This window comes from Elephas maximus, chromosome 19, assembly GCF_024166365.1.
Source record: "Elephas maximus indicus isolate mEleMax1 chromosome 19, mEleMax1 primary haplotype, whole genome shotgun sequence".
Classification (NCBI taxonomy): Eukaryota; Metazoa; Chordata; class Mammalia; order Proboscidea; family Elephantidae; genus Elephas; species Elephas maximus.
The window spans coordinates 76011674-76028004 of NC_064837.1; positions in this window are offsets into that span (position 1 = coordinate 76011674).

The following is a 16331-nucleotide window of genomic DNA, read 5'->3' on the forward strand; positions in this document are numbered from 1 at the left end:
TAACCATCAGCAATTAAAAAAGAGAACATGATCACAGGCATTATAAAAAGACAACAACAGGATATTTTGAACAACTTTATTCCAAAGTATTTCAAAATTTACTTCAAATAGGAAATTCATGTTAAAAAAAAAAAGGGGGAAGGCAAAAGTAATTAAATATCATGAATGGAAAAGGCACCATAACTACAGGTATTATTAAAGATAAAAGGATATCATTGTCAGGTGCCGTCAAGTCAGTTCCTATTCATAGTGACCCTACGAACAACAAAAGGAAACACTACCTGGTCCTGCACCATTCTTATAATAGTTGTTATGGTTGAGCCCATTGTTATACCCATTGTGTCAATCCATCTTGTTGAAGGTCTTCCTTTTTTTTTTCTGGCCCTCTACTTTTCCAAGCATGATGTCCTTTTTCAGGGACTGATCCCTACGGATAACATGTCCAAAATATGTGAAACATAGCCTCACCATCCTTGCCTCTAAGGAGCATTCTGGTTATACTTCTTCCAAGACAGAATTGTGTGTTTTTTTTTTTTGGCAGTCCACGGTATATTCAATATTCTTTGCCAACACCACCATTTAAACATTTCAATTCTTCTTCGGTCTTTCTTACTCACTGTCCAGCTTTCACATGCATATGAGAAGATTGGAAACACCACGGCTTGGGTCAGGTGGACCTCAGTCTTCAAGGTGACATCTTTGCTTTTCAAGACTTTAAGGAGGTCTTTTGCAGCCGATTTGCCCAAAGCAATGCATCTTTTGATTTTGATTTCTTGACTGCTGTTTCCGTGGGTGTTGATTGTAGATACAAGTAAAATGAAATCCTTGACAACTTCAATATTTTCTCCATTTATCATAATGTTGCTTATTGGTCCAGTTGTGAGGATTTTTGTTTTCTTTATGTTGAGGTGTAATCCATACTGAAGGCTGTGGTCTTGGATCTTCATCAGTAAGTGCTTCAAGTCCTCTTCGCTTTCAGCAAGCAAGGTTACGTCATCTGCATAATGCAGGTTGTTAATGAGTCTTCCTCCAACACTGATGCCCTGTTCTTCTTCATATAGTCCAGTTTCTCAGATTATTTGCTCAGCATACAGATTGAATATTGTGAAAGGATACAACCCTGACATATACCTTTCCTGACCCTAAACCACGCAATATCCCCTTGTTCTGTTTGAATGATTGCCTCTTGATCTATGTATTTTTAGAAGAGGATAGTATATACAGCTTTATTATAATACATTTGAAAATTTGCATAAAATGGACAATTCATATAAAGGACAATTTACCAAAATCAAACAATGAAGAAACACAATATCTGAATCATCCTTAAGAAAAAGAATCTGTAATCTAACACTTTTGTTCAAAGGTAGGCTCTGGATGAGGTGGTTTCACCTATGAATTATACCAAACATTTAAGAAAGAAATTATAGCCAATCTTAGACAAAGGTTTCTAAATTATAGAAAAAAAAGAATAATCCCCAAACTATGTATTCATGTGTTGATAAGAACACTACTAGAAAGAAAAATTGTAGATAAATCTCATGAAGACAGCTGCAAAATTCCTAAGAAAAATTAGCAAACTGAATCCAGAAATTAATTAAAAGAATAATACATAATGACAAATCCTGTTTTGACAGGAACGCGAGAATTTTTTTGTTTTTTTACCTTTGCAAAATCAAGGTAATTCCCATTAAGTGACTAGAGAAAATTCATATGAGCATCTCAATAGCTGCAAAGAAAAAGCACTGGATGAAGTTCAACATCTATTCATAATAAATATTCTTAAGAGTTTTTCCTAGGTAACTACTACTAAAAATATGCCTACAAAAAATCATATTTGACTCTAAATGGTGAAATGTTCAAAGTGTCTCCTTTGGATTAGGGAATGATCAGGAATACCTCTATTATCACTTCTATTCCATGTTGTACTCTAGCTACTGGCGACTGCAATATATCAAAACATATACATATAAAAAATGTAAGGATTAGGAAGAAAGGAAAAAAATTGTCAGTGTTTACATAGGTACCAGCTTTGTGCTGGCTCTTATCCTCAATTACCCTTTCATTGGGTTTTGTGTTTTTATCTAATCTGTTTGTCTTTTAACTGGAGTATCAATCCATTTAAATTAAATCTAATATTATAATAATATATTTGGAATTACACCTACCTTCTTACTATTTTATTTCCATTTGTCCCATAAATTCTTTGTTTCTTTTTCTCTCCTTTATTGCCTTGAATTAATTTTTTCTCTATTTTTCTTTTTATTAGTTTACACACACACACGACTTATTAGAGTTAAGTACTTTTTATAATTAGTGCTTTTACCACTTCCCAGTTAATGCAAGGGCATTATCCTTTAATTCCACTTACCTTCCTTATAATTTTCTTTTCACTATTATTGGCATGTACTTTAAGTCTAAATATACTTTATCAGTATAGTTGTTTTATGTAGTCAATATTGCTTAGACTTCTGGTATGTTTCCCCATGTGTCTGTCAGTTTGCTGTACTGTGAGAGCTTGCATGTTGCTGTGATGCTAGAAGCTATGCCACCAGTATTCTGATACCAGCAGGTCACCCATGGAGGACAGGTTTCAGCTGAGCTTCTGGACTAAGTCAGGCTAGGAAGAAGGACCCAGCAGTCTACTTCTGAAAAGAATTAGCCAGTTAAAACCTTAGGAATAGCAGAGGAACATTGTCTGATATAGTGCTAGAAGATGAGCCTCCCAGGTTGGAAGACACTCAAAAGAAGACTAGGGAAGAGCTGCCTCCTCAAAGTAGTCAACCTTAATGACATGGATGGAGTAAAGCTTCCAGGACCTTCATTTGCTCATGTGGCATGACTCAAAATGAGAAGAAACAGCTGCAAACATCCATTAATATGGGAACCTGGAATGCACAAAGTATGAATCTAGGAAAATTGGAAATCATCAAAAATGACATGGAACACATAAACATTGATATCCTAGGCATTAGTGAGCTGAAATGGACCAGTATTGGCCATTTTCAATTGGACAATCATATAGTCTGCTATGCTAGGAATGGCAACTCAAAGAGGAATGGTGTTGCATTCATCATCAAAAAGAACATTTCAAGATCTATCCTGAAGTACAATACTGTCAGTGATAGGGTAATATCCATGCACCTACAAGGAAGACCAGTTAATACTACTATTATTCAAATTTATGCATCAACCACTAAAGCCAAAGATGAAGAAACTGAATATTTTTACCAACTTCTGCAGTCTGAAATTGATTGAACATGCAATCAGGATGCATTGATAATTACTGGTGATTGGAATGCAAAAGTTGGAAACAAAGAAGAAGGATCAGTAGTCAGAAAGTATGGCCTTGGTGAGAGAAACGATGCTGGAGGTTGAATGATAGAATTTTGCAAGACCAATGACTTCTTCATTACAAATACCTTCTTTCACCAACATAAATGGTTACTATACACATGGACCTTACCAGATGGAACACACAGAAGTCAAACTGACTACATCTGTGGAAAGAGACTACAGAAAAGCTCAATATCATCTGTTAGAACAAGGTCAGGGACTGACTGTGGAACAGACTGTCAATTGCTCATATGCAATTTCAAGGTCAAACTGAAGAAAATCAGAGCAAGTCGAAGAAAGCCAAAATATGACCTTGAGTATATCCCACCTGAATTTAGAGACCGTCTCAAGAATAGATTTGACGCGTTGAACACTAGTGACTGAAGACCAGACGAGCTGTGGAATGACATCAAGGACATCATACATGAAGAAAGCTAAAGGTCATTGAAAAGAGAGGAAAGAAAGAAAAGACTAAGATGGATGTCAGAGTAGACTCTGAAACTTGCTCATGAACGTTGAGCAGCTAAAACAAAAGGAAGAAATGATGAAGTAAAAGAACTGAACAAAAGATTTCAAAGGGCCTCTCGAGAAGACAAAGTAAAGTATTATAATGACACGTGCAAAGAGCTGGAGATAGAAAACCAAAAAGGAAGAACATGCTCGGGGTTTCTCAAGCTGAAAGAACTAAGGAAAATTTCCAAGCCTCGAGTTGCAATAGTGAAGGATTCCATGGGGAAAATATTAAATGATGCAGGAAGCATCAAAAGAAGATGGAAGGAATACACAGAGTCATTATACCAAAAAGAATTAGTCGATGTTCAACCATTTCAAGAGGGAGCATATGATCAGGAACCGATGGTACTGGAGGAAAATGTCCAAGCTGCACTGAAGGCACTGGCAAAAACAAGGCTCTAGGAATTGACGGAACATCAATTGAGATGTTTCAACAAACAGATGCAGTGCCAGAGGTGCTCACTCATCTATGTCAAGAAATATGGAAGGCAGTTTCCTGGCCAAATGACTGGAAGAGATCCAAATTTATGCCTATTCCCAAGAAAGGTGATCCAATAGAATGCGGAAATTATAGAACAACATCATTAATATCACACGCAAGCAAAATTATGCTGAAGATCATTCAAAAATGGCTGCAGCAGTATATTGACAGGGAACTGCCAGAAATTCAGGCTGGTTTCAGAAGAAGCCGTGGAACCGCAGATATCATTGCTGATGTCAGATGGATCCTGGCTGAAAGCAGAAAACACCAGAAGGATGTTTACCTGTGTCTTACTGACTATGCAAAGGCATTTGACTGTGTGGATCATAACAAATTATGGATAACATTGAGAAGAATGGGAATTCCAGAACAACTGATTGTGCTCATGAGGAACCTTTACATAGATCAAGAGGCAGCTGTTCAGACAGAACAAGGGAATACTGAGTGGTTTAAAGTCAGGAAAGTTGTGTGTCAGAGTTGTATCCTTTCACCATACCTATATAATCTGTATGTTGAGCAAATAATCTGAGAAGCTAGACTATGTGAAGAAGAAAGGGGCATCAGGATTGGAGGAAGACTCATTAACAACCTGCATTATGTAGATGACACAACCTTGCTTGCTGAAAGTGAAAAGGACTTGAAGCACGTACTAATGAAGATCAAAGAGCACAGCCTTCGCTATGGATTACACCTCAACATAAAGACAACAAAAATCCTCACAACTGGACCAATGAGCAATGTCATGATAAATGGAGAAAAGATTGAAGTTGTCAAGGATTTCGTTTTGCTTGGATTCACAATCAACACCCATGGAAGCAGCAGAAATCAAAAGACGCGTTGCATTGGGCAAATCTGCTGCAAAGGACCTCTTTAAAGTGTTGAAAAGTAAAGACGTCACCTTGAATACTAAGGTGCGCCTGACCCAAGCCATGGTATTTTCAATCGCATCATGTGCACATGAAAGCTCGACAATGAATGAGGCAGACCAAAGAAGAACTGACACCTTTGAATTGTGGTGTTGACGAAGAACGCACAAATCTGTCTTGGAAGAAATACAAACAGAATGCTCCTTAGAAGCAAGGATGGTGAGACTGCATCTTACATACTTTGGACATGTTGTCAGGAGGGATCAGTCTCTGGAGAAGGACATCATGCTTGGAAAGTACAGGGTCAGCAGAAAAGAGGAAGACCCTCAACGAGGTTGATTGACACAGTGGCCGCAACAATGAGCTCAAGCATAACAATGATTGTAAGGATGGTGCGGAACCAGGCAGTGTTTCCTTCTGTTGTGCATAGGGTCACTATGAGTCGGAACAGACTGGACGGCACCTAACAACAACAACAACATGAGATGTTTATGTTTTTATCCATTTTTATTTCTTTCTTCATTGTTTTGCTTCCATCTGAGAACATTTTACATCTGCATAAGAGACATGTTTTAGCTCTTCTTTTAGTGAAAGTTTGGTAGCAATAAATTATCTTTTTTTTAATTTATCTAAAATTATTTTACCTTTATTTTTAAGAGTCTTCTCACGAGGCACAGAATTTAAGATTGACAGTTATTTTCTTTCAGCTTTTCAGTGCTGTTATTCCACTGTCTTCTGTCTTCCTGTTTTTCTTTTGGAAAATCAGCTTTTGGTCTTGTTGTTGCTTCTTTGAAGGTGATGGGTCTTTTCCTCTGCCTGCTTGTAGTATTTTCTCTTTTTCTTTGATCTTTACCAGTTTTGCGATGGTATGCCTATGTGTGGATTTCTTTGATTTATCCTGCTTGTGCTTCATAGCGCTTATTACCTTAGTGGTTACCTTCTTTTATGTTTTGGAAATTTTGTTCAGAATCTCTCCAAATTTTGCTTCTGCCCTCTTCTCTCTAATTCTACCCATTTTAGATATTATACGTAAGCCCCATATGTCTCTAACATATTTGTATGTCTGTATTTTGTATTTTTGTTTGGATATTTTCTTTTTATCCAGCTTATGGTTAAACAAATACCTTTTCTGCTGGATCAAATTTGCTCTTAAACTCATCTGTTGAATTTTTAATTTCTGTTAATGCGCTAGTCCTTATCTAGAATTACCATCTGACTTGTTTTATAGATCTTAATCCTTGAATTAAATTCTCAATGATATAAGTTACTTTTTGAATTTGTCACCATTATTTTCAAGTTTGGGTTTTTTAATGTCAATATCTATACCACAGGTAGCTTTGCTGTTAGTGTGTTTTTTCCTCTTTGTTTTTGGCCATTTGAACATCCCCTGACATGCATCACAGTTTTTGCTTGAATGTTAGACCTTATCTGTGAAAAATTTCTGAATGATGTTATCTTTCTAGAGAAAGGATTTAATCGTCTTCTATCAGGAAGTTGGGAGGCGAAAAGCAAGGACTAATCCACAAGACAATGCAAGGCAGATTTCATTCTTTGTCGCGCTGGGTTCACTTGGGTTTGTCCTACTTATAAGGTGTATCCTTTCAAAGGCATTTACTGAAAACCTAGGGTGATTATTAAGGACTCTTCTTCCTCATGAACCCTAAGCTCGAACTTTTGTGTTCTTAGCTTCATGAGACTACTGAAAGTTCTGCTTTTGCTTTGCCTCATAGCTGCTGCTTTCTGCTTCATTTCTGGCTTCCTGTACCACATTGGGTTTGGCTTTTGGGTTTTTGATTCCATGTTGTGTATTGGTGTGTACTGGAAATTGGTGAGTGCTTCAAGGGGAAAAGCAGTGTACGAAGTTGGACTCACTTCTCTATACTGTATTTTTGCACAAATATGTTACAGGTTTTTTGCAAATTGTGCAGTCCCCCCCACCCATTATTTTCATAAGTGTGCTGTATCAATTTTTTTAACAAGTTGCTGACCTCAATTTCAATTCCTTTTTCTCTCCAACGGATTTACTGTTACCAGGATAGAACTGATCTCATAGGAACTTCATTAAAGGTAGGTATTTTCCTGAACCAAGTACAACCAATGGTGAATTGAACAGGCCCATGATGAAACTGGAGTCCCATGTTGAAATCAAAGAGTATGAATGCACAAAGAGAGAGAAAGTAGTAAGAAATGATCCTACACCTAAAACTAGAAGAACAAGATGTTTTTTATATTTTATTCTTTCACAAATCTTAAACTGAAACATAATTTTTGATAATCAATGTCTTTGAAACCAACAAGTTCAAGTCGCCAGAAGAAATTGTGTTTTCATCTTAAAATAGACCATTTTCATTTATTCATCATTATTACCATCATCGTCATCATCATTTGTCTCCTGGAACCCTTCAAGTCCGATCCCTTATATTGAAGTATCTCAGAGCTGCCTGCAGGTGCTTTCCTGTGACTTCTGAACTGATATCATCACCGCCTTCAGTGTTTTCATCTTTGTCATCAGTATTCTGCTGGTACACAGTCCCAGCCTTTCTTAAGCCATTGCAGATGGTTTCTGGGGTTATTTTTCCCCAAGCAGAAGCTATCCGCTTGCAAACTTCTGCAAATATCATCTACTTCAGCCAGCCTGATGGTGTGAAGTTGTGAATCCCAGAGCGCATCCATTCATCCCACTCTCTTCTCATGAAAGTCTTGAAAAGCTGTTTGAGCTCTATATCTAGCAGCTGCACCTTGCATTTAAGGCCACCGAGTATGACCACTCTACGGACACCAGTTGAATTAATATAATTTTGAATGTTTTTTTTCTTTGTGACCAGGCAAGGTATCAAAAAGTAGCAAAGACTTCGTCAAAAAGAGTCCCCCTGCCTGGCCCTATAACATTTACCTACCCATGTTTTCATAACATCACAGTCCACCCATCCCTTCTTACTACAATGAATAACCACACTGGTGGGCAGTATTTTGCAGGACATGGTAACTCTCTTGAAAATCACCATTGGCTTTAATTTCACCCCACTCTAGGTACAACCTAGGGCTATAGTGAAGCAAGCCCTCTCGTGCCCTGTGGTTGTAATGGCTACTTGAAGCAGTTACAGTTCTGGAGGCAGGAATGTCAAGAGACATCGGAACTTTGTCCATAGTAATGAGATCCATTGCAGAGACACTGAGTTCAAAGATTTTGTTAATGATGAATTCACGGAAGTTGACCATCTTTTGCTCCCAGACATCCAGAAGCTGTGGTATATAGTGGTTCTTATTCTCACAGAGAGGCCGTTCCCTTTCATGAATTTAGAAGTGCAGGTGAAACCTTCCTTGAAATCTGGGGTTCCTCTTTCAGGTGCCAGAAGCTTCATTTTGATCTGAATTTTGACAGTACAGACAGCTTGATTTTGTCCTCCTGGAGAAATAATTCACTCTTTCAAGTCGTTCTCCAACTCAGGCCATTTCACTTGGGCCCACTGTGTGTGTGTGTGTTTGCAGATTCATTTTCTCCAGCTCCTTTCCCTTTCTCTATTTGCAAATGGATGACTCTCCAACCTGGAGCTCTCTCACTGCCATTCTGTTGCTTGTTTCTTCTGCCCTCACAAAGACTTTCGATTTGAAATCAGCAGTACAGGACTTATGTTTAATTCCTGCCATAACCCTAAAGGATTCTAAGATTTAGATTTATAAGCTGAAAAAATGTGCACAATACAATCAATAACTGGCTGGCTCTAATAAAGAGATAAGAAAATTCAAATGTGAGGTGCAAGCATGTGACTAGGTTGACTTATATGATCATTGATCAAAGACATTGACAGTAGTTAAGACATAACTAGACTATGAACTAAGCAGATCTAACATAGCTTAACAGTTCCACTTAAGATGGTCTGATAAGGTTTTTGCACTCAAATGTTGAGCCAAGAGCAATCGTTTATCAGTTTTGCTTTGCTTACTCCTCCAATTAAGAGCCAGAGTTGGAAGATGGCTGTGATGATGACGTCAGTGCAGACTTGATGCCATTTTTGCCAGTTGAGGCTTAGCTTTGTTTATGCTTCCAATCAATAGCACATGACTTATGACAGGCTTCAGTAGGTTCAAGTTTCCAATTAGTGACTCAAAATCCATGGGGAAATAATTATCACCTTAAATTAATAGAAATAAATGCATAGTTTCGATTGCTGATTTTTCAGTTACCGGGTCCTACCAAACTCAATCCATGACTTCTTGACCATAACTTATACTTTTATTGTACAAAGCTGATCAAAAGTAACATTTTTGGAGGGGGGGCCAAGATGGCGGACTAGGTGGACGCTCCCGCGGATCCCTCTTGCAACAAAGACTCGGAAAAACAAGGGAATCGATCACATACATAACAATCTATGAACTCTGAACAACAAGCACAGACTTAGAGACGGAGGACGAACAAATACGGGAAGACAACGACTGTTTTCAGAACTAGGAGCCAGCGCACCAGGCAGGTGACCTTCGGAGCTCGATCTGGGGCAGAGCCCAGGGGGGCAGACCGCACAGAAAGGGGGCCCACCCCTTCCCCCCCGAACCCATCCCGGGAGGAAGCCTAGTAGGTTAGCGCGGGCGGCGTAGGGGCGCAGCCGGAGGGAGAAACTGATCTGAGAGGGGGGAGAACAGCCTCCCAGCTGGGGTGCCGTCCCGCCGGGAGTTAGGCGAGAAGCCGACGGGGCGCGCGCGCGCGGGGGGGTCAGCTGTGTTTCCCTGGAGTGACCCCAGGGCGGGGCCCACGCGTTCGTGCGGGAGGACGCGCACCCAGTCCGCGCGTGTGGCACGGCACACCAGAGGGAGAAATCCACGGAGGTGTCTGGTCTCAAAACAGGGAAAGCAGCATCCCAGACGGGGAGCCATTCCGCTGCGATCTGGGCACGCGCGTGCGCGCGTGCAGGCGGGGCATGAGCGCGGGGTCCATTTTTATTACCCTGAATTGACCCAGGGGGCGGGACCACCTGGTCGTGCGAGTGACGCCCTCCCAGTTTGCGCGAGAGGTGTGGCACACCGGAAGGAGAAGTCCCCGGGAGGAACTAATTGGTCCCAAAGCGCAGAAAGTAGCGTCCCAGACAGGGTGCCGTCTTGCCGAGGCTTGGGCGCGCGCACGAGCGGGGCGTGAGCGCGGAGTCCATTTTTATTGCCCTGAATTGACCCAGGGGGCAGGCCCACCTGGCCGTGCGGAGGAACTGATTGGTCCCGAAGCGCAGAAAGTAGCGTCTCAGACGGGGTGCCGCCCTGCTGAGGCTTGGGCGTGCGCACGAGCGGGGCGTGAGCGCGGAGTCCATTTTTATTGCCCTGAATTGACCCAGGGGGCGGGCCCACCTGGCCGTGCGGAGGAACTGATTGGTCCCGAAGCGCAGAAAGTAGCGTCCCAGATTGGGTGCCGTCCTGCGGGGGCTTGGGCGCGCGCATGAGCGGGGCGTGAGCACGGAGTCCATTTTTATTGCCCTGAATTGACCCAGGGGGCGGGCCCACCTGGCCGTGCAGGTGACGCCAACCCAGTTCGCGCGAGTGGTGTGGCGCTCCGGAAGGAGAAGTCCCGGGGAGGAAGTGACTGGTTCCCGAACAGGGAAAGCAGCGTCTCAACCCGGAAGTCATCCCGCTGGGAATTGGGCGCGCGCACAGGCGGGGCGTGACCGCGGGATCTAATTATAATCGCCTGAGTAGACCCTGGGGGCGAGCCCACCCGTTCGTGCGGGAAACGCCCACCCAGTGCCCACGAGCGGTGCCGCGCACCGGAGGAAATCCCCAGGAGGAAGGGACTGGTTTCCGAGCAAGGAAAGCAGTGTCCTAGCCAGGGACCCGTCCAGCCCGGATTTTGGCGAACGGGGGCGGAGCGTGAACGTGGTGTTCAGCTCTATATTCTGTGGTGCTACACTCCTAGCTCTCAGATCCCTCCCCCACCCTCCCCAGGCGACCCCATTAACATCCGAATACCCGGAGCCAGAGACAGAATTCAGATAGGGATCTGACTGCATTTTTTTTAGCTGACTACTTGGAAAATCTAGTTTCCCAGTGATGGCTCGGAGACAGCAGTCCATATCAAACCACATAAAGAAACAGACCATGACAGCTTCTCCAACCCCCCAAACAAAAGAGTCAAAATCTTTCCCAAATGAAGATACAATCCTGGAATTATCAGATACAGAATATAAAAAACTAATTTACAGAATGCTTAAAGATATCACAAATGAAATTAGGATAAATGCAGAAAAAGCCAAGGAACACACTGATAAAACTGTTGAAGAACTCAAAAAGATTATTCAAGAACATAGTGGAAAAATTTAACAAGTTGCAAGAATCCATAGAGAGACAGCATGTAGAAATCCAAAAGATTAACAATAAAATTACAGAATTTGACAACGCAATAGAAAGTCAGAGGAGCAGACTCGAGCAACTAGAATGTAGACTGGGACTTCTGGAGGACGAGGGAAACAACACCAACATAGCTGGAAAAAAATCAGATAAAAGAATTAAAAAAAATGAAGAAACCCTAAGAATCATGTGGGACTCTATCAAGAAGGATAACTTACGAGTAATTGGAGTCCCAGAACAGGGAGGGGGGACAGAAAACACAGAGAAAATAGTTGAAGAACTCCTGACACAAAACTTCCCTGACATCATGAAAGAAGAAAGGATATCTATCCAAGATGCTCATCGAACCCCATTTAAGATTGATCCAAAAAGAAAAACACCAAGACATATCATCATCAAACTTGCCAAAACCAAAGACAAACAGAAAATTTTAAAAGCAGCCAGGGAGAAAAGAAAGGTTTCCTTCAAGGGAGAATCAATAAGAATAAGTTCAGACTACTCAGCAGAAACCATGCAGGCAAGAAGGGAATGGGACGACGTATACAGAGCACTGAACGAGAAAAACTGCCAACCAAGGATCATATATCCAGCAAAACTCTCTCTGAAATATGAAGGAGAAATTAAGATATTTACAGATAAACACAAGTTTAGAGAATTTGCAAAAACTAAACCAAGACTGCAAGAAATGCTAAAGGAGATTGTTTGGCCTGATGACCAATAATATCAGGTTCCAGCACAATACAAGGTCACAAAACAGAACGTCCTGATATCAACGCAACTAAAACAGGGAAAGCACAAAAACAAACAAATTAAGACTAATTCTAAAAAATAAATAAATAAACAAAATAATACACACAACAGGAAATCATGGAAATCAATAGATAAACGATCAAAATAATCAAAAAAAAAAATCAAAAAGAGGGACTAAATATAGGAGGCATTGAACTGCCAGATGGAGAGTGATACAAGGCGAAATAGAAGGATACAAGTTAGGTTTTTACTTAGAAAAATAGGGGTAAATAAAAAGGTAACCACAAAAAGGAATATCAATTCCATAACTCAAGAAAAAAGCCAAGAAAAACGTAACGACTCAATAAACACAAAGTTAAACATTATGAAAATGAGGATCTCACAAGCTACTAAGAAAAACGTCTCAGCACAAAAAAGCATGTGGAAAAATGAAATGGCCAACAACACACATGAAAAGGCATCAAAATGACAGCACTAAAAACTTACTTATCTATAATTACGCTGAATGTAAATGGACTAAATGCACCAATAAAGAGACAGAGAGGCACGGACTGGATAAAAAAACACGATCCATCTATATGCTGCCTACAAGAGACACACCTTAGACTTAGAGACACAAACAAACTAAAACTCAAAGGATGGAAAAAAATATATCAAGCAAACAATAAGCAAAAAAGAAGAGGAGTAGCAATATTAATTTCTGACAAAATAGACTTTAGACTTAAATCCGCCACAAAGGATAAAGAAGGACACTATATAATGATAAAAGGGACAATTGATCAGGAAGACATAACCATATTAAATATTTACGCACCTAATGACAGGGCTGCAAGATACATAAATCAAATTTTAACAGAATTGAAAAGTGAGATAGACACCTCCACATATATAGTAGGAGACTTCAACACACCACTTTCGGAGAAGGACAGGACATCCAGTAAGAAGCTCAATAGAGACACGGAAAACCTACTCACAACAATCAACCAACTTGACCTCATTGACTTATACAGAACTCTCCACCCAACTGCTGCAAAATATACTTTTTTTTCTAGCGCACATGGAACATTCTCTAGAATAGACCACATATTAGGGCATAAAACAAATCTTTGCAGAATCCAAAACATCGAAATATTACAAAGCATCTTCTCAGACCACAAGGCAATGAAACTAGAAATCAATAACAGAAAAACTAGGGAAAAGAAATCAAATACTTGGAAAATGAACAATACCCTCCTGAAAAAAGACTGGGTTATAGAAGACATCAAGGAGGGAATAAGGAAATTCTTAGAAAGCAACGAGAATGAAAATACTTCCTATCAAAACCTCTGGGACACAGCAAAAGCAGTGCTCAGAGGCCAATTTATATCGATAAATGCACACATACAAAAAGAAGAAAGAGCCAAAATCAGAGAACTGTCCCGACAACTTGAGCAAATAGAAAGTGAGCAACAAAAGAATCCATCAGGCACCCGAAGAAAACAAATAATAAAAATTAGAGCTGAACTAAATGAATTAGAGAACAGAAAAACAATTGAAAGAATTAACAAAGCCAAAAGCTGGTTCTTTGAAAAAATTAACAAAATTGATAAACCATTGGCTAGACTGACTAAAGAAAAACAGGAAAGGAAACAAATAACCCGAATAAGAAACGAGAAGGACCACATCACAACAGAACCAAATGAAATCAATAGAATCATATCAGATTACTACATAAAATTGTACTCTAACAAATTTGAAAACCTAGAAGAAATGGATAAATTCTTGGAACAACACTACTTACTTAAACTAACACATTCAGAAGTAGAACAACTAAATAGACCCATAACAAAAAAAGAGATTGAAACGGTAATCAAAAAACTTCCAACAAAAAAAAGTCCTGGCCCAGATGGCTTCACTGCAGAGTTCTACCAAACCTTCAGAGAAGACTTAACACCATTACTATTGAAGGTATTTCAAAGTATAGAAAAAGACGGAATACTACCCAACTCATTCTATGAAGCTACCATCTCCCTGATACCAAAACCAGGTAAAGACATTACAAAAAAAGAAAATTTTAGACCTATATCCCTCATGAACATAGATGCAAAAATCCTTAATAAAATTCTAGCCAATAGAATCCAACAACACATCAAAAAAATAATTCACCCTGATCAAGTGGGATTTATACCAGGTATGCAAGGCTGGTTTAATATCAGAAAAACCATTAATGTAATCCATCACATAAATAAAACAAAAGACAAAAACCACATGATCTTATCAATTGATGCAGAAAAGGCATTTGACAAAGTCCAACACCCATTTATGATAAAAACTCTCACCAAAATAGGAATTGAAGGAAAATTCCTCAACATAATAAAGGGCATATATGCAAAGCCAACGGCCAATATCACTCTAAATGGAGAGAACCTGAAAGCATTTCCCTTGAGAACGGGAACCAGACAAGGATGCCCTTTATCACCGCTCTTATTCAACATCGTACTTGAAGTCCTAGCCAGGGCAATTAGGCTAGACAAAGAAATAAAGGGTATCCAGATTGGTAAGGAGGAAGTAAAGCTATCACTATTTGCAGATGACATGATCGTATACATGGAAAACCCGAAGAAATCCTCCAGAAAACTACTGAAACTAATAGAAGAGTTTGGAAGAGTCTCAGGATATAAAATAAACATACAAAAATCACTTGGATTCCTCTACATCAACAAAAAGAACACCGAAGAGGAAATAACCAAATCAATACCATTCACAGTAGCCCCCAAGAAGATAAAATACTTAGGAATAAATCTTACCAAGGATGTAAAAGACCTATACAAAGAAAACTATAAAACTCTGCTACAAGAAATTCAAAAGGACACGCTTAAATGGAAAAACATACCCTGCTCATGGATAGGAAGACTCAACATAGTAAAAATGTCTATTCTACCAAAAGCCATTTATACATACAACGCACTTCCAATCCAAATACCAATGTCATACTTTAAGGGAATAGAGAAACAAATCACTAATTTCATATGGAAAGGAAAGAACCCCCGGATAAGCAAAACATTACTGAAAAAGAAGAAGAAAGTGGGAGGCCTCACCCTACCTGATTTCAGAACCTATTATATAGCTACAGTAGTCAAAACAGCCTGGTACTGGTACAACAACAGGCACATAGACCAATGGAACAGAATTGAGAATCCAGATATAAATCCATCCACGTATGAGCAGCTGATATTTGACAAAGGACCAGTGTCAGTCAATTGGGGAAATAATAGTCTTTTTAACAAATGGTGCTGGCATACCTGGATATCCATTTGCAAAAGAATGAAACAGGACCCATACCTCACACCATGCACAAAAACTAACTCCAAGTGGATCAAAGACCTAAACATAAAGACTAAAACGATAAAAATCTTGGAAGAAAAAATAGGATCTACCCTAGGAGCCCTAATACAGGGCATAAACAGAATACAAAACATTACCAAAAATGATGAAGAGAAACCCGATAACTGGGAGCTCCTAAAAATCAAACACCTATGCTCATCTAAAGACTTCACCAAAAGAGTAAAAAGACCACCTACAGACTGGGAAAGAATATTCAGCTATGACATCTCAGACCAGCGCCTGATCTCTAAAATCTACATGATTCTGTCAAAACTCAACCACAAAAAGACAAACAACCCAATCAAGAAGTGGGCAAAGGATATGAACACACATTTCACTAAGGAAGATATTCAGGCAGCCAACAGATACATGAGAAAATGCTCTCGATCATTAGTCATTAGAGAAATGCAAATTAAAACTACGATGAGAATCCATCTGACACCAACTAGACTGGCATTAATTCAAAAAACACAAAATAATAAATGTTGGAGAGGCTGCGGAGAGACTGGAACTCTCATACACTGCTGGTGGGATTGTAAAATGGTACAACCACTTTGGAAATCCATCTGGCGTTATCTTAAACAGTTAGAAATAGAACTACCATACAACCCAGAAATCCCACTCCTCGGAATATACCCTAAAAATACAAGACCCTTCACACAAACAGATATATGCACACCCATGTTTATTGCAGCTCT